Raw genomic sequence first — 18,001 nt, 5'->3', positions numbered from 1 at the left:
TTTCACAAAGCTTGCATGGTTTTGTAAGAAAAGCACCAAATTTGCCACAATTTCTCCAAAGTGATTGATAATACCAGGATGGAGTTCTGATTATGTGAAAGTAAATGTTTCTCAAAAAAAAAAAAAAAAGGTTAGCATCCAGGCTATCTCTGAAATAACCATGTCAAAATACTGGAATATTTCTTTTTTAGGAGCTTTCCAAATGGCGGAAACACCAAGCTAAGAAGCAAGCCCGAAGGCTGGAGCAAGCACGCTAGGGGCCTAAGGGGGCATCTCAAGGGGTCTCTAGTTTCCTTTCAGCCCACAGTGTGTGGTGACCCCAGGACTGCTGCACCCTCCTTCCCCACGGCCAGGGCCAGTGTGTCCTCTACAAGAGTCTGAGGCTGGACTGACCATTTCTCATTGTCTCAAGTACCTTAATAATGTCATACCTGGTTTTAGATAAGAAGTTAGTCTGTATTTATCTAACAGGGGAGCAAAGTTAATGACTACCATATCATGAGCCCCCTCTTTTTCGTTCCAGAAGAGGGAACTGGGGTCCAGAGGGCTCCAGGGGCTTCCTGCCTGAGCCTCTTTTCCAAGATGAAGCCTGTCTTGTCTCTGTAAGTGACTCAGTGAAGAGCTCTGCCACTGATCCTGAACTCACTGGCACTTTCTCCCTCTCCCTGAATCAAAGGAATTTCTCGTTAGCGCCTAGCACCTCTTGATGAGTTTGTCACAACATCCTGTTTTTCTATATTTGTAACTCCCTAAAACATCACTGAAAATCATTACTCTGAATTATATGTGCAGTTGCCTCTTGGCCTTTTGGCTAAGATCGAATGTAGCCTCTGTTCTTTCCTGTTTAAATCTGATTTTTTTCCCATCGCTTTATGGGGTGTGGCAATGCATGCATTAAAGGAAAGAGAAACATTTAAGAAAAAAACTTAAAATTGCATTTTGAGTTTTTAAAAATATGTAACATCTTAACATCTTACATATATATATATATATATATATATATATATATATATATATATCTGTGTGTGTATATACATATATATATATATATATATATATATATATATATATATATATATATATATCATCTTTTGTTGTAATGTTTCATTTCCATGTGACAAGAGTGCTGATTGTTGTGCAGTAAAAGGATGATTTTCCCGCTCCGATCTGCACAAGTCAACCCTGGTTTCATAATGACAAGTGCTTCCTCTAAACTGGAAGATGTTTCTAGGTATTTAATCATAAAAACAGTATTAGAGATGAAAACAACCACTACCATGCCCACACTCGGATGCTGATCCCAGCACTGAAGATAATCCAGCTCTCCACACCTATCAGGATGGTCAAAATCCAGAACACCGACAACACCAACCGATGGAGAGGATGTGGAACAACGGGAACTCTCTCTCGCTGTTGGTGGGAATGCAAATGGTGCAGCCGCTTTGGAAGAGAGTTTGTTTCTTACAAAACTAAACATCCACTTACCATAGGATCCGGCAATCATGCGCCTCGGGATTTAGAAAATCTATATCCACGCAAAAGCCTGCTCATGAGTGTTTACAGCGGCTTTGCTCAAAATCACCAAATTTTGGAAACAACCAAGACATCCGTCAGTAGGTGGATGGATAAATGAACTGTGGTCCATCCAGACAATGGAATATTAGTCAGCACTATAAAGAGATGAGCTATCAGGCCATGAAAAGACATGAAGGAAACTTTAATGCATGTAACTAAGTGAAAGAAGCCAGTCTGAAAAGATGCATACTGTATGATTTTAGCTACAAGACATTCTGGAAAAGGCAAAACTATGAAGACAGGAAAGAGACCAGAGATTGGGGGTGGGGGAGGGGAGAGGTAGAGAGCACTGAGGATCTTTAGGGACTGGAACTACCACTGCACTCTAATGGTGGGTACCAGCATGCATCTGTCCAAACCCACAGAATATACAACACCAAGTGTGACCCTGACGTGAGCCATGACCCCGGGTGATGTGACGCATCCGTGCAGGGTAACACGTGCACCATCTGCTGGCGATGTTGATGGCGGGGACGGCTCTGGAGGGGCACAGGGGCGTGGGGGGTACTCTGTACTTTCTGTTCCATTTTGCTGTGAATCTAATCCTAAATCTCCAAAAGCTAAAGTGTATTAAAAAATAATAATACAGTTCTTTACTCCAGTTGTCATCGATAGTTTAGCATATCACAATACACAAGTGTCGTTTCCTTAAAAATATTTGTTCCTCCCTCTGATGGTTTTCTCATTTCTCCTCGGCCCAGGTCTTTCCTTCTGACACTTTGCACGTTTACCATACTTGAAATCTTCCTGGTTAAGTGCTACGTGGGCACAGTTTTCCTTGGCTGCAGGTTTAATTTGGGTTTTAATCAGTAAAACCTGTAGAAGAAAGGAGGCACGTTCAACGTCAAGTACAATAAGGAATGAACAAACAGTGGCAGTTCATGAGGAAGTCAGGATAACACTTTCTGTTTACAAATATCTGCCAGGATCGGCTGGCTTCAAGGCCACCCTCTAGCCCTCACTCCCCAGGGGGCTCACCCCATTAGAGCCCGTGCCCTTGAGGGCAGCCCCTGGCCCACTCACCCGTGACCCAAGGCCGCCCCACCTCCCTGTCTGCCACCACCTCGTCTCCCCACCAACCTCATCCCTCCTGGGTATCCCTCTCTCCTACTGCTCAGGATCTGGCCCCAATCTGGCCAGCCCTTCCAGGCAGGGGACCCAAGCGGGGCTTGGACCCGAAATCCCTGAGCCCTGGGCAGGCGTGAGACCAGCCAGTGCAAAGCAAGCAGAGCCAGGGGCTTGAGGGTGGAGAGCCCGCCACTGGTGGTGTGGACGTTGGCCGAGGACCGGCGGCTCCGTGGACGGCCATGAGGATGGAGTCGCGGACAGGGCTGGGTTGGATTGGTTTGCCTGCGTGGAAATAGTCTCTCCCCGTCTGTCGGCATGCCGTTTTCCATTTGGGGGACTCCTCTCCTCCTCTGCGCATGTTTCGGTGGGACTGCAAGTTGAAATGCTCTGCTCTCCCACTTGAGAAGCTGAGGGGTCCCTGCAGCAGACTGGTCAGCGGCAGGCATGTGCCTTGATGGTGGCCAGTCCGGCCCACCCCTGGGATTTTGCCCCCACTGGACTAGTGCAAACAGAGGGAGAGGGTTGGGGTCTGTTCCAGAAGCGTGTCATTTCTGGTGCCCTGGCTCCCACGAGGTTTCTGATCCTGGTTCCCCAGTCCTCTGTGGAGTGTCTGGCATGTTCCAAAGGCTCCCGTATTCCCAGCTCAGCTGCGGGGGCTGGGAACTATGTACCGTGTGGACGTTCTCTCCCTTATGGATCCGGGAGCCCATTTCAGCACAGAGGGCTCCAGGGGCCTCGTCCCCTGTCAACTCACTGCAAACACGGGAAAGGCTGGTCATTTCCGTGGGTCGTGTTTAATGAAATCTGGTGAAACTTCCCGGGTCCCTTGGTCAGGTGGACTGCAGGCGCTCCTTTCTGGATGAAATCCTCATTAACAGGCGGTGCCAGTCCCCGCGTGGGGTCATAGAGGAGGCCACGGACGGCCTTCCATGGACGCTGGTGGTGTCTCTCTGAGTCCCACCTCGTGCCAACCACCTGGGTGGTTTCAGTCCACACTGTGACCAGGTCCCTGCTGGGGCATTGGGGACACACGGCCACAGAAGAGAATGACTTCCAGGACATGGTCTCTCCTCGTGACTATTTTTCGTAACACTGGACTTCTGATGTTTTGGAATCTTTGTGAACTTATCCTCTGTGGAAATTTTCCTTCTTGGGTGCCCTGGGACAAGGCTGTCTCCCTGTGAAGCAGTTTCATCCAGAACCACAGGTATGTGGCTCCAACCAGACCACAGATTAGTGACCTGGCTCTGGGCTCCCGCGCACCATGCTGAGCGGGCACGCTCACGTGTGGGGGCTCATCTCCACCCATGATCCGGGTGCAGAGAGATTCCAGCACCTTCCACTAGGCCAGCCACCGGTCTGCTTAGGGCCCTGAACATGTGACTCTCCCAGCCTCAACTGCTGTTTCTGTGTGACATTGGGCTGCACCCCTTCTCCTGCTCCAGACTCCAAAGGGGAATGTTTTAAGGGTACAGAAAAAAATGGAGGAGAGATGACCCTGCAGGTTTCAGTCCCAGGTAGCCTCTTTTTAAAATTGCTCTTCCCGGGGCACCTGGGTGGCCTAGTCCGTTAAGTGTCCGACTTTGGCTCGGGTCATGATCTCATGGTTCATGAGTTCGAGCCCCATGTCAGGCTCTGTGCTGACAGCTCGGAGCCTGGAGCCTGCTTCCCGTTCTGTGTCTCCCTCTTTCTCTGCCCCTCCCCCACTCATGCTCTGTCTCTCTCTCTCTCTCTCTCTCTCTCTCAAAAATAAATAAACATTAAAAAAAACACAGCTTCCCTTTTACAAATATTTATACATCACTAAATCAGAAAATGCTACACCCTCAGGCATGCTCCCAGCAAACGAGGCTTTGGCAGATTGTTGACACCAGTTTGCAAAGAAATGTCTACACTGTGAGTAAATCGCTAACTTTTCCATCTTCTTGATGCTTCCACAATTCAAGAAATGTTAAAATGTTTACTATCTTTTCTGTCTTTAATTTCTATCGACGAGAAAAAGATGAAACACGAAGGACTAGAGCTCCACGGCTGACCAAGGTTGGCAAGGTCACGGAGGAAACCTAGAACGCACGCGCGCCCCTGAGATCTGGGGCCACAGGTGCGCCAAGGTCCCGACGATCCGGCCTCCGCCAGCAGCTTCAGCTCAGCGAACACGTTTGGAGCCAGGTACTGTGTGGAGAGGGGGGCACAGAAACGCCTGCCCTGAGTCCCTGCCCTCAGGAGCCCCTCCCCTCCGTGCCCTTCCCCACGCCCCTGCATCCCTCCCTCCGCTCCCCTTCCCGCTCCCCCTCCCCCATCGCCGCTCCCTCCAGGACTCCCCTGCACCCCTCTGCGTGCCCCTGCACCCTCCCTGCATCACTGCTCCCCTGCACCTCCTGTGTGTCCCTTCACCACCACCCCCAGCATCTTGCTCCCCTGCCCCCTCCCCAGCACGCCCCTGCACCCCTCTTGCGCCCCCAAATCCCTGCTACAGCCCCCATGCCCTGCGCACCTGCCCTCTCCCACACCCCATGGTGCACACCTCATACCCTGGCTTCTGTGTGCATCCACACCCCTGCTCCCCCTGTACCCCTGCACCCCTGCTCCACCCGCTCCCTATACCCCTTCCCCTTCTTCCTCCCTTTTCACACAGCCCGGGCCCCTTGCTCCCCAGCCCCTCAGAGCTCCCAGGCCCCAACTCTTTAACTGGCTCCTCTGGCTTTGAGGTTCAGCTCAGGTCGGCTGTTCCCACCTAGATCAGGGAAAGGGGGCTGGGGGCTGGGGACAGAGGAGTCGTGCGGGACAGAGGCAGGATTAGAACTCTCATGTCCCCGTTAGCTGTGACTGAGCAGATGTTTCTACTTTTCCAATCCCCCTTTAGGAGCTAATCCTCCAGGGCGGAGGTGCCGTGTGCTCTTATCGAGAAGGGTGTGCGTGTTTGAGGTTGCAGGCAGGTCTGAAGAGTGGTTCCCCCGAGAGCGAGAGCGGCCGGCCAGCCCCTCAGCAGCCAGGGCCAGGCCCAGAGAGCTGCGCCTTCGTCTTTGGGAGAATCTGGGGATTAATGCCATGGTCCATACTCCCAAACAGCTTTTTATTAAAACATTGAATTAATATCCTGTAAGAGTAGTTGCCATTGCTTAAAATTAAGTGCTAATCATTGCATTTATCAAGTCATAAACTTAGTAAAATATGTCATTAGCAACTCAGGTGCTAAATGAATCGAGGGTTGTTCAATAGAAACGTAGCTGGGTTTGTGGGCATGAAGTCCTTTTTCTCCGACATGAGACCCAGGTACACAGTGAACAGCGTCACCACAAGGAAATATGCAGTGTTTTCCAGAGAGATTCCAGGAAGCAGAGGGACAAATGGCTTGACTTTTTGCCAGGCTTATTAGGATGTTCTTCTCTCCAGACAAGTCATGTTGAGTTTGGAAGCAGGGACGAAACTCAGAGAAAAATGAGGGAACCTGGTAAAGTGACACCATCTTTCACATCTACTTTCTCATGCTGCCCCCGTGGTCCAAGCCTGTAGGAAGGCGCCAGGGACCTACAAGAAGCCGTTAGGATCCAGAGGCTCAAGGAGCTCATGGGGGCTCAATTGGTTAAGCATCCAACTCTTGATTTCGGCTCAGGTCGTGATCTCACAGTTCATGAGTTCGAGGCCCACGTTGGGCCCTACACTGACAGAGCAGAGCCTGCTTGGGATTCTCTCTCTCTCCCTCTCTTGGTCCCTCACTAATGCACTCTCTCTCTCTCTCTCTCTCCCTTTCTCCCTTTCTCTCAAAATAAGTAAATATTACAAAAAAAAAAAAAAAAAAAATCCAGAGGCTCAAATGTACCGTGTGTGAAACCTCCCAAAGCCCGCGGCAGCTGAAAGTTCTGTCCGTTCCCTTCTTCCCTAAAACCCTGCCACCAACAACCATCTACTGCTAAGCGTCATTGTGACACTCCTGGGGGAGCCTGTGTCAGACCTCCCATCTCAGAGCAATCTCACAGGCAGGCAAACTCTCCTTACACTGATTCCTCCTGCTTTTGTCACTGTGGTTGAAACTCTCCCCGATGCCACTTTGTACCTCTCATGTCTGTGGCTGTTTGCCATGCAGGTGGCAAGCTTTTCCCTCATCCTAGCTTCCTACTTGGAATACTAATACTGATATTGTTATTCGAACCATCCACATGGTGAAGCACATAGACGGCAGAAGAGACAGCAGAAAAATAATCACGGAAAATTCCTTAGGGACCAAGATTTTCAACGCTAAGCAGTACAGCGTTATAATCAGACTTAAGCAAAAACCCTAAAATTTTACATTTGGTTTGGAAAGGAGAGTATAATAAGCTCAACATGATCTTTCAGAGAAAACCACACACACAGAAGAAGCCTAGACTCAAGGACAAGACGGTCACAACAAGCACACGCACCAACAGCTACTTTTTACTGAAAGGAACCAAGGCTCTTAGAAGGAACGCCGTTCTGAGGCAGGCACAGTACAAGATGATCCTGAGACATCGGTGTTGTGGTCCAAAATAGGGACGTAGCCAAGACCAAGGGGGCTGTGTCCGGGGGCCGGTCTGGAGGAGACCCCGCCATTGGAACAAAGCAGGTGCTTGAACTGCTGTATGTGTGTGATGACAGGAAAACGGAAGAAAGTCTTACTGGTCTCCTCGTAGGTTCCCAATTATTCTGAAAATTTATAAAGAGAAAAGTGTCACGTATATTTCAAAAAAAAAAATACAACTTTCAAATATACTTTCCTCTACACACTGTATTTCGGGTTAGAAAGTAGCAACAGAGGAATTACAGCTGATCAGTGCAGAACAACAACAACAAAATCAAAATGGACAGCCATCGTTTGCAACCACCAATGAACACATGAGTGTTGGCAATTATGAATGCTAAAACCAAGAGGCGAATAGGGAACATTGGGCGGGGGTGAAATCAGGCTGACCTGACCTTCCCCCTGCCTCCTACCAATATCAGGTCCAGCAGACTAGGGTCACCAGACATTAGGGGTGTGGGAGGAACTGCCAGCACCGTGTGTAGAATATCCTAGAATATCCATGCTGAAAAGTTCAAACCCACGTGTAAACAAGCCTCCAGATCCAAACACCAGTTTATAGGAGCTTGGGGAGCAAAGGAATGTGTTAGTTACACTGGTGAAATGAAACACAAATGGCAACCATACTTGAAAATTCCCTGTGCAGACAAAACCAATTTAGTCACACAAAGCTCAATTTAGCATTTTTTTTTTTTTTTCTGTCTTGCCAGACAAGGGAGGCTCACTTGCCTGGGTTACTTCTTGCTGGTGCCTCTGGAAATCGTAAGTGAAATTTAAACTGTCCCCTGAAGCTGATATGAGGTAACTGGTGACCAATTCCCTTTAATTCGGGAACATTCTAACATTATAGCCAATCCCTGGGAAGAATATGCAGTCCCTGCCTTCTCACAACAGGATCCACTTTTTAGGACAATATGCCAAACCTCACGCAGTGCTTGGTCTAAGTGCTCCTGGCATGCAAACCGTCTTGTGGGTGTGGGCGCGATAAATTTTACTCATTGCTACTTAGGTGATTCACTGGCTTTACTTCTGTTATCTCTGAACTTCTGACAACTTTGACAATTCAATTGGGCAGGTCTAGACTGTGGGAACCTGAGCCGGCCGGACATGTGGCCTGGGGAGAGAAAGACAGACGAAAGTGTCATACGCTGAGAGAGCTTAAGAGACTAACAGCCAGATGCGCCATGGAGACCTTGAGTGGAGCCTATTGGAACAAAAACAACTGTAGCAGGTATTTTTTGAGAGATTTTAAAACAAACTATATATTAGGTGATATGGAGGGATTGTTGTTAATTAGGGAAAGTGTGATCGTGTATTTTGGATAGGTTCTTTTTTTTTAAGTGCTTAGTTTTTAGAGAGACAAAATGCCGCATTTAAGAGTGAAATTTTGGGGGCACCTGGGTGGCTCAGTCGGTGGAGCATCCAACTTCAGCTCAGGTCATGATCTCACCATTCGTGAGTTCGAGCCCCACACTGGGCTCTGTGCTGACGGCTCAGAGCCTGGAGCCTGCTTCGGATTCTGTGTCTCCCTCGCTCTCTGCCCCTCCCTTGCTTGCACTCTGTTTCTGTCTCTCAAAATAAACAAACAAACGTTTAAAAAAAAGTGAAATTTTGGGATTTGCTGTAAACTGCTCCAGGAAAACATTGGGTGGTGGAGGAAAAGTAGAGGGTGGTGAAGGAAACAAAGGCAAGAGAAACATAGCTTAAATGAAATCTCCTTCCAGCCCGCAGCCCACTGACAGACACCTGAAACACGCAGAGCGAGACCTTCTTCAGGCAACTCCTGGCTGCCCTACTCCCTTGGTGTTTGTGTTTTATTAAAGACTGAAAATAACTTTATCTCAAGGTCCTGAAACCCTTGCTTCCAGATTCCTTAGAAACTGACTTTATCTCTATCGCCCTCCCTCCACAAACCTAAAGGTGTATAATCAGTCACCCCTCACAGCCCCAGGGCAGCTCTTTCTGCCCCCGGGTCCCGTCCCCGTGCTTTAGTAAAACCACCTTTTCGCACCAAAGACATCTCAAGAATTCTTTCTTAGCCGTTTGCTCAAGAACCCCATCAGTGGGGAACAAAGAGAACAAAACTGGCTCAATGTGATATGGGAGGCTGGTGACAGAGCCTCGGGGACTGTTGTGGGCCTATCGCTCCCGTTGTGTGTGTTTGGAAATCTCTGTGACGGAAAGCTTGAAGAGAGAACACACAATTGAATTTGGCCCTCTCAGCCAAAAAGGATGAAAGGAAGAAAGAAAAGAAGGGAAGAAAGGGAAAGAGGAGAGAGTGCCTGAGCGCGCACAGGGTGACCCAGAGGGTTATCCTCTCCAGGCATGTAGAGTCCGCAGGAATGACACCGCCAGGCAGGAGGGGCCGCAGCCAGGCCAGTAGCATGACTGACTCTTGCCCCTTCTGCCGCCTTTGTGAAGTCCCCACATCAGTCATCCGGGACTGGTTCCTCGCCTCCGGCTGTGTTACTGAGGTGTGTTTCTCATTGCGAAATCCAGCTGGAGAAACCCGTCTTCCAGAGACCTGTACACTTTATGAGCTCCGCACTGGTGGGTGATGCTCTTTGCCAAGACTTACAGTCAATTCCAGGGCTCTCGGGGGAAATCTGAACCCCCTACAAGAGGAGGAATGTTTGTCCAGTTTCCTTCGGTTGATCCCGTTCGGATTCACTAGCCATCAGCCTAAAATCAGGGCTGGGATGTGGATTCTCACGGGTTCTGGGGAGGGTCACGAACCTGAAATCACTTCCATTCCAGAAGCACCCATCCACAGCATGACCGAAAAAGCGGATGGGGACGTGAGTTTGCCTTTCGTCCTCTCTCTTCCTCTCCTTTCCTGCAGATGCAGGATGTCTGGAGAAGTGGGAGATGGGAGCTGGGAATGTACAGATATGGGTGCAGGACAGCCACGGTTTGTCTACACAGGGTGCCATCACCCTAGAGACCCCTGGGACCCACCGGACTTTAGGAGAGCCTTTTCTTCCCCTCCACGGCCCCAGTACCTCTCCCGTTCTCAATTTCACTGGGAAACATATCCCTGAAAGCACAGACTAACCTGAGAAGATTCTCTGCTGGTTTACTTTTATTATTAACCCTTTTATGAGAACTTTTAAGATCTACTCTTTTGGCAACTCTCAAATGTACAGCACAGTTATTATTAACTACCATCAATCACCATGCTGTCTGCCACACCCAGGACCTACTCATTTCATAACTGGAAGTTTGTGCCTTTCAACCCCTTCACTGATTCTACCCGCCCCCACTCCTCCATGTCTACGGGTCTGCTTTTTGTTTTGTGTGGCCGCACACCAAAGAAGTTCTCAGATACTGGATGGAGCGGACGTGCGGGCATGCTTCCACCAGTGAAACAGCTGCAGCAGCAAACTGCACAGAGTCTTTATTTCATATTTTCTTAGATATGAGTATCAAAGGATATCAAAGCATGGGTAGGGAACACAAAGGATCTTTAGACATTAACCAGACATGCACCTGCTGGCTACGTGAAGGGAGTACGTGTAGTTTCAGGGAGTGTCAGGGGGTCACAGTGGATTTTGTATCTAATTGTCCTCTGCGGTGTCACGGGGCTCTGTTCTCAGAGTGCTATCGCGCTCGACAGCCTTGGGACCAGAACATCGCTGACGTTTCAGCTCTCACCCCGTTCACCCTCCAGGGCTTACAATACCCTCTCTAGCAATGACTCCACAGTTTTATCGTTGCTGGTGTTTTAGATCCCACATGTAAGTGAGATCATACGGTGTTTGTCTTCCCCTGCCTCGCTTATCTCACTTAGCGTGATGTCCCCAAGACCTCTGTGTTGTCACGAATGACAAGATTTCTTTCTTTTTGATGGCTGAATAGAATTCTGCTGGAAGTATTGCCCGTTTCCACTCATCCACCGAGGTCACTTAGGTGGCTTCCATATCTTGGTTATTGTAAGTGAAACATCAGTGAACACGGGTGTGCAGGTATCTTTTCGAGTTCGTGTTGTCATTTTCCCTGGGTAAGTACCCAGCAGTGAAATTGCTGCGTCACATGGTAGCTCTATTTTTAATGGTTTGAGGAACCTCCATTCTGGTTTCCACAGGGGCTGCACCGGTTGGCATTTTTAACAAACGTTCACTGTGTAGCAGGCACTGCTTTGAGGACTTACCCTCTGAAGCGGATGTATTTTGGTGCCCATTCTACAGAGGGAGAAACTGAGGGCCTGAGTGCACGTGACATTGTGGGCTCAAAGCCAGGCAGCCCCCTGCCCACCGTCCTGCACACGGCTGCCTCTGCTTGTTGCTTCGGTTTCTGTGTCTGGCATTTTTTTTTTTTTTTTTTTTTTTTTTTGTGTCTGGCATTTTTTAGCTGGGCACTAATCGTAATGATTTTCCCATTAGTAACTAACAATTTTCCCATTAGTAAAAAGACATCAGTGTTCACTCATACTGAATCTACTAATCACTAGAAGCATGCTATGATTAAAAAATTAAGTCTTTCTTCCTTGTGTGAAAACTGAGATCATTAACGACTCGATGCCCGGAATGCTATTGGAGATCACCAAGCTCACGCCTTCCCCTTTCTTTGTTCACTGATGAAGCAGCCTCACTTATGAACGGGCCACACGCCCTTCTTCATTCTCTTTTGGTTCTTCTTTAGAACCTCGATGTGTATGCCATGTTCTGTGACACACCTTTGAAATTCAGTAATTCAATATCAATAAAGCTAGGAGAATGGCTCTTTGTGAGTCACTGTGTTGGATACCCTGTGGAGTAAGAGACTCGTAAGACACGGACCCTGCTTTGAGGCCGAGATGGTGGTGGGTCTAGCCTGGGCTGGTGGTTCTCAAAGTGTTTTCCGTGGACCAGCCACAGCAGAAGCAACCGGGACTATGTCAGAAATTCCTGGACCCCAGAAACTTGGGGATGAGGCCCAGCCTCTGTTTTAACAAGTCCTTTGGGTGATTTTGATGCACGCTGAAGTTTAGATGACGTGCAAACAGCTGAGTGTGGCCCAAACACAGGAAATAAAAAGTATCCCTACAACAGTCCAGATGCTGGACTTACAAGATGGAGACTTTAGATCAGTTACTATAAATATGTTCAAAGACTAAAGGAAACCATGTCTGAAGAAATAACAGAGTGAGAACGGTGTGTCACCAAATAGAGATTATAACGGTGTTAAAAGGCTGAGAAAACAAATAAAATTTCCGAAGCTGAAGAGTACCATAACTGAAGTGAACACCGTGGGCACTAAACCCAACACCTGATTTGAGCAGCCAGAAGGTTCAGCGAACTGAGATTATTTAGTCTGAGAAATAGAAAACAAAAGAGAGCCCCAGAAACCTGCGAGACACCATCAGCTGCACCAATGCGTACATAACGGGTCACGGGAGAAGAGGAGGGAAAGAAAGGGGAAGAAAGAATATTTGAAGAAAAATGGCCAACTAATTCCCCCCTAAACTGGGGGAAAAACATGTTAATTGATGTATCCAAGAAACTTCAAGTTCCTTTATTACATACTTTTTGGTTGTAGTTAATAATTGCCACATCCTTTTCATTTTCCAGCTTTTCTTAATCTGTATCTCTGTTCTACCCCCCAACCTCTCCAGTGCACTTGTCTACTCTGCCAAAATACCCGATTACACGTGGGCGCCATTGTTCTCTCCCTCCCCTTGCGCTCAGGCTCCTGGAATGTGCACCTGCTGTCCCTGCAGCTGCCGTCCAGCTGTGGTCCTGGGGCCTCCCATTAGCAGCATATTGGGGCTGCTCTCCACCTCCCTCTGGTGGGTCCCTGGTTTTCAATCCCTGTCATTGTCTTTCTGAGCTTCCTCTCTCATTTGTACAGAAGGCCTCCTCTAGCAGCTTCCTGGAAAATGGTGCCTGAGTGATACATTTTTACTCTCATCCTTCATAATTTGACTCAGTATGAAATCTAGGTTGAATATAATTTTTCTTCAGGGCCTATCCCAGTTTTTCTTCTATTTTTAATAATGGTAAGGAGTCTGCTAACATCTTATCCCCTCTCTCTTGCAAAGTAACTCCCTTCCCTCGGAATGTTTCACAATCTGCTCTACCACTCACGGTTATGGCCATGTGCCTTGGCTTATTCCATTCATTTTGCTGGGACGTGGTGATCCTCTCCGTTTGAAAAGTAGAGTCCTTCCCTCCAGGGGAGATTCGTGTGTAAGGTGCCGAGAGCCTCCCCAGCTGCCTCCCCTGGTCTCGCTTTCTCAAGTGCTCACCAGTCAACCTCAAACTGATCCACTCAGTTTACTTCTTTCCAAGTCTCCATCGGTTATGGTTTCACCTTCTCAAAGACAGATTTAACATTATTTTCCCATGCTTCTACTGAAATTTTAATTTTCACTATCATGCTTTAATTTCCTAGCTTTTCACTTACTCTTTGATTTTTCTTTTCACAGCATCTGGTCCTTGATTTACAGGTTCAATATTTTCTCTTATATCCCTGCACATACTAATTACAGGGGCTTTTTGAAGTTGATTTTTACTGTCCCCAATGCTGATGTTTATTTTGTGTTCTTTTTCGTGTATGATGGTCTTATTCTTTGCTTTTCATGTTATAACTCTTTTCAAGTATCTGGTTATCCTCGTGAAGGAGATCAGAATAGACCATCCCAAAATAGACCGCTTTGGCATAAGGATTATTTTGAGTGGAAGGCAATGGAGAAACAGCGGATTCAGGAAAAACTCTCTATCCTCCCCTTTCTGCCTGAATGCAGGGTATACGTTTTCCCTTGTGAAGATGTTCCCCACTCCTGTCCAGTTCCAGAAGAGACCATGTGATGCAACCTGTCTCACTGGAGACGGAAAACCGGCCCTAACAGAGCTTGCTAAAAGATCCCTCATATTCCATTCGTTTCCCCAGATATTTATCAGCCCATGATCACCACCCCTACAAACCCACACCCTTTCTCCTTTGTCTTGTCTCTTCTCCACGATTTGTCGCCTTCTGTTAAGATGGTTTAAAGCCCCAGATCCTAACCACCCCTTTGAGTCACTCACCGCTGAGTCCTCCCACGTGTATGCACGTTGCACATGCAAACAAACTCTTGGGTTTTTTCTCCTGTTAATCTGTCTTTTATCCATTTGATGTATAAGCCCCAACCACCGAGCCTGAGAAAGCAGAGGAAGAACTTTTCCTTCTCTGCATTTGGATGCTCTTTCGTATTTGGGAGTAAGGCCCCTCAAAGCTGCTTGACCTTTCTGCGTGGTGACGGGGGAGGGTGGTGTGTGACAGCAGAAAGCTGGGTTTTCTCCTCTCTGTGACTTTTCCTGCCAGAAGAAGAAGGTGACCACAGGTTTGGTAATGCACTACCCCACTGGAAGCAGACTGATGTGGTTCTCCCACGTTATGTCCGTGTTTGGGGTCCTCTGGGCCCCTGAGTTCCTGCAGAAAGGCTGTTCTGTCCCCCTTCCTGGCACGTAAGCACCCAGATGCAGGTGGCGGCTCACGGTTGGAATAACAGCTGAGAACCAGGTAGAAGTGTGTGTCTCATCCCTTCCCACTGCTCCACCTGTGACCCTGAGTCACGCGGCTTTCTGGTTCAGTTTGTAGTTTCCCACGAAGGTGCGCCTGTCAGTTTTTGCTGTACTTATTTTATTTTTTTTTAATTTTTTTTTAACGTTTATTTATTTTTGAGACAGAAAGAGACAGAGCATGAACGGGGGAGGGTCAGAGAGAGGGAGACACAGAATCTGAAACAGGCTCCAGGCTCTGAGCTGTCAGCACAGAGCCCGACGCGGGGCTCGAACTCACGGACCGTGAGATCATGACCTGAGCCGAAGTTGGCCGCCTAACCGACTGAGCTACCCAGGTGCCCCAGTTTTTGCTGTATTTAAAACAAAAAACAAAAAACCCACCCCCTAAACATAGTGGTTTTAAAGAAACACAAGCATTAATTAGGCCTGAGATGCTGTGGGTCAGCAATCGAGGACAGGCTCTGCTGGGCAGTTCATCCCGCTCACTCACGAATCTGTGGCCAAGACTGGCCAGTGGGGCGGGGGCACCCTCTGTCTGCCTCATCCTGGGGGTGGCCCGGCTGGGTCACGTGGCAGCCCAGTGGGGTTTCCAGGGAGCCAGGAGCAGGCGCTAAAGGAGGCCTCAGGTCCTGAGCCCAGACTTGGCCCATCACCAATTCCACATTCTACAGGTTAAAGCAAGTCTCCAGGCAGACCTGGGCTTGGGAAGCGGTTACAGCCTTTGGGGAACATGCCTCCCACCAAAGGGAAGGTGCACGGCTTCCCTCGGTGCACATGCAGGTCTGGGGGTCCTGGCAGATTTTCACCCGGATTTCCACTGTTTTCCTGTCTATGCCTCTTACTCCCGCCTTCCAGGCACCAGGCCTTCAATTCCCCAGCAACCCCAAGCCCCATGGGATGAATCACGCAGGTGTGCCCTTGCACGTCATTGCACACTCTGCCTCTCGTGCTCACTGCTCTCTGCTCCCGTGTGGTCATCGGGGCTGGGGTGTCCCTCAGCCGCATTGAGTAGTATTTTACAGCCTGCTCCTGTCCCTCTTCCTCTCCTAGCTGGCGAATATGATCAAGGGGAGAGGGGCACACGCATCTGGACTCCATCCACAAAAGTCTGACTAAGACATTTGAGGCTGATAATGGTCCTTGCCTGGCGTGGGCGTCGAGATGACGACTGTGGACCTGGCTCTCGGGTACTGTCTCTCTCGCTCTTCTTTTTTATAAATTAGAATAGCAATAGGGATAGGGATAAATTGTGATACCATCGCCAACAACTTGTTGGTTTGTCAGACGGCTGGGGACATTCTTATTGCGCTGAGACCCACACTTTCAGAGACTATGTCTGCCGGGCCCATCCGCCACCAGGGAACAAGTCCCGGAAGGTGGCTGTTCTACAAGCCAGATAATGATGATCGGCACCTAATGATTACACACGTGGCTACCCTTTGTTCTGAAGGTATCCAGGTTCACGGTAGCTTTGGATATGATTCTTCAAACGTCCCAGTGATGTCATTCATCTACTTTTCTGATGAGACATTGTTTTGAGGTTTGAGGAAAAATAAAATTCATGGGCTGAGAGACTTATCTGATCTCTCTGATGTGACCTCAGTCTGATCTCTTACTTGGTATCTGGCTGCCCGCAGCTTCCTCCCCTCCCTGTGCCCGCACATCTGGGCAAGCCCTTGAGAAGGTCCTATGCTCTGTCCTGTATTGAGGGGGGTGGTGAACCCCACAGCCCGGGCCTGCCTTCAGGGCTGCCCCAACAACTACCCACAGGACCCCCAGCGGATCTTCTTCCGTGGCTCAACTCTTCTCCAGACGTTATGCATTTTCTCCCTGTTCTGGCAAATGCTCACATTCTCTCCACAGCCACAGCTCCTGGAATAGACCCGGCCTGTACCCTCATCAACACACCTGCTGCAACCACATGAACCCTCCTCCTGGACCCTCCATGGAACCCCCTCCTCCCGGACCCTCACCAGACCCTCCTCCTGGACCCTCCATGGAACCCCCTCCTCCCGGACCCTCACCAGACCCTCCTCCTGGACCCTCCATGGAACCCCCTCCTCCCGGACCCTCACCAGACCCTCCTCCTGGACCCTCCATGGAACCCCCTCCTCCCGGACCCTCACCAGACCCTCCTCCTGGACCCTCCATGGAACCCCCTCCTCCCGGACCCTCACCAGACCCTCCTCCTGGACCCTCCATGGACCCTGGTACCACATGAAGTAATGTCACTTAAGTTTCCTATTTTGGGGGTGTTCACCACCCCTCCCGCAGCCTCCCATGTTCTCTGTTACACCCTCTCCGGTGTCCCTCTCTCTCCCCCCTTGACCTCACTGCCATCCTCCTCCCCAGCAGCAGGGTGCAGGTGCTCCCACTCCGCCGAAGGCTCCTCCACATCCCGTCTCTCCAGAGCCCAAGCGGCCGTGTCCCCGGCAGGGACCCGCTTGTCCTCGGCTGGAGCCGTGTGGGTCCTCTCGGTACTTCCTCTGTCCTCCCCCAGCAGCTTCTCGCTGGCAGGTTACACGTGATCACATCGTTTCATCTGCAGAATTACAGAGACTTGTCCCCATCCTCCTCTCCTCACAGACACGCTTCTGGCCGTCTTCCCCTCTTTCATGGCCCTCTATCCTCCGTCTGGCTCAGCCCTCCTGGAATCAGCCTCCCTGTGGGAAGCCACCGGTCACCGGACCCCAATATCACTGGACGTAATAAGTCCTTGGACACGTCCTGCCCCACTCTCGCTCTCCCTGCTGGTGCTGTTCAGACTGCTGGGTCTGCAGGAGGGAAGGTCCCCACTCCCCGTGTCTCTGTCATCACCTGAACTTCCAATATTTCCTGTGGTCTTTCTCTCTCCCTGGACAGTCTGGCCCACGTCCCGGCCTCGGCCAGCCCACACGCAGACGCTGCCAGGCTTGTCTCTAGAACGATCTCTCTGGAGCGCTCCACACCCATCTGCACACGGCTTCCCGGTCCCCAGGGCAGGTGTCCCCTTTGCTGCTCAAAGCCATGTTCTCCTGGAGCGTCTCCCCCCAGACTCCCTCTGCGCACCTGAGATCCCCGGTTTGGGCCTTTGCCACCAGGTCACTCGAGGGGAAACCCCGGGAACCCACTCTCCAGCCTCAGCTTCATCCTGCAGTCGCATGAACTGTGATAGCTGGGTACCCCGCAGTTGTGTCCCGCCTACCGGCTGCCTGCCTTCGGGTTGTCTTCTCGCCGCTGGATGGTCGCACTGATCTCTGGTCGGTGGTTCTGCAAACGTCCGCCCGGACCGGTCACATCAGCGCCCCCTGTTCCACGTGTCCAACTTACAAGAGTGTCCAAGTGGTGAGACTTCAAG

General features: G+C 49.8%; 1 long non-coding RNA gene and 1 pseudogene across 1 annotated transcript; both read left to right on the top strand.

Moving 5' to 3' along the window:
- The first annotated feature begins 791 nt into the window (after positions 1–791).
- Positions 792–966, top strand: LOC122205755 (annotated as a pseudogene).
- Positions 967–7,885: 6,919 nt separating this feature from the next.
- On the top strand, positions 7,886–9,019 carry LOC122205558. The gene is made up of 3 exons (XR_006196133.1): positions 7,886–7,942; positions 8,256–8,411; positions 8,905–9,019. It is a non-coding gene; the product is annotated as an uncharacterized LOC122205558 (long non-coding RNA).
- The last annotated feature ends 8,982 nt before the right edge of the window (positions 9,020–18,001 follow it).

Source organism: Panthera leo, chromosome D4 (assembly GCF_018350215.1).
Source record: "Panthera leo isolate Ple1 chromosome D4, P.leo_Ple1_pat1.1, whole genome shotgun sequence".
In the NCBI taxonomy this organism is placed as follows: domain Eukaryota; kingdom Metazoa; phylum Chordata; class Mammalia; order Carnivora; family Felidae; genus Panthera; species Panthera leo.
Note: the sequence above shows the minus strand (reverse complement) of the source record. Positions and strands in the feature narration are given on the sequence as shown.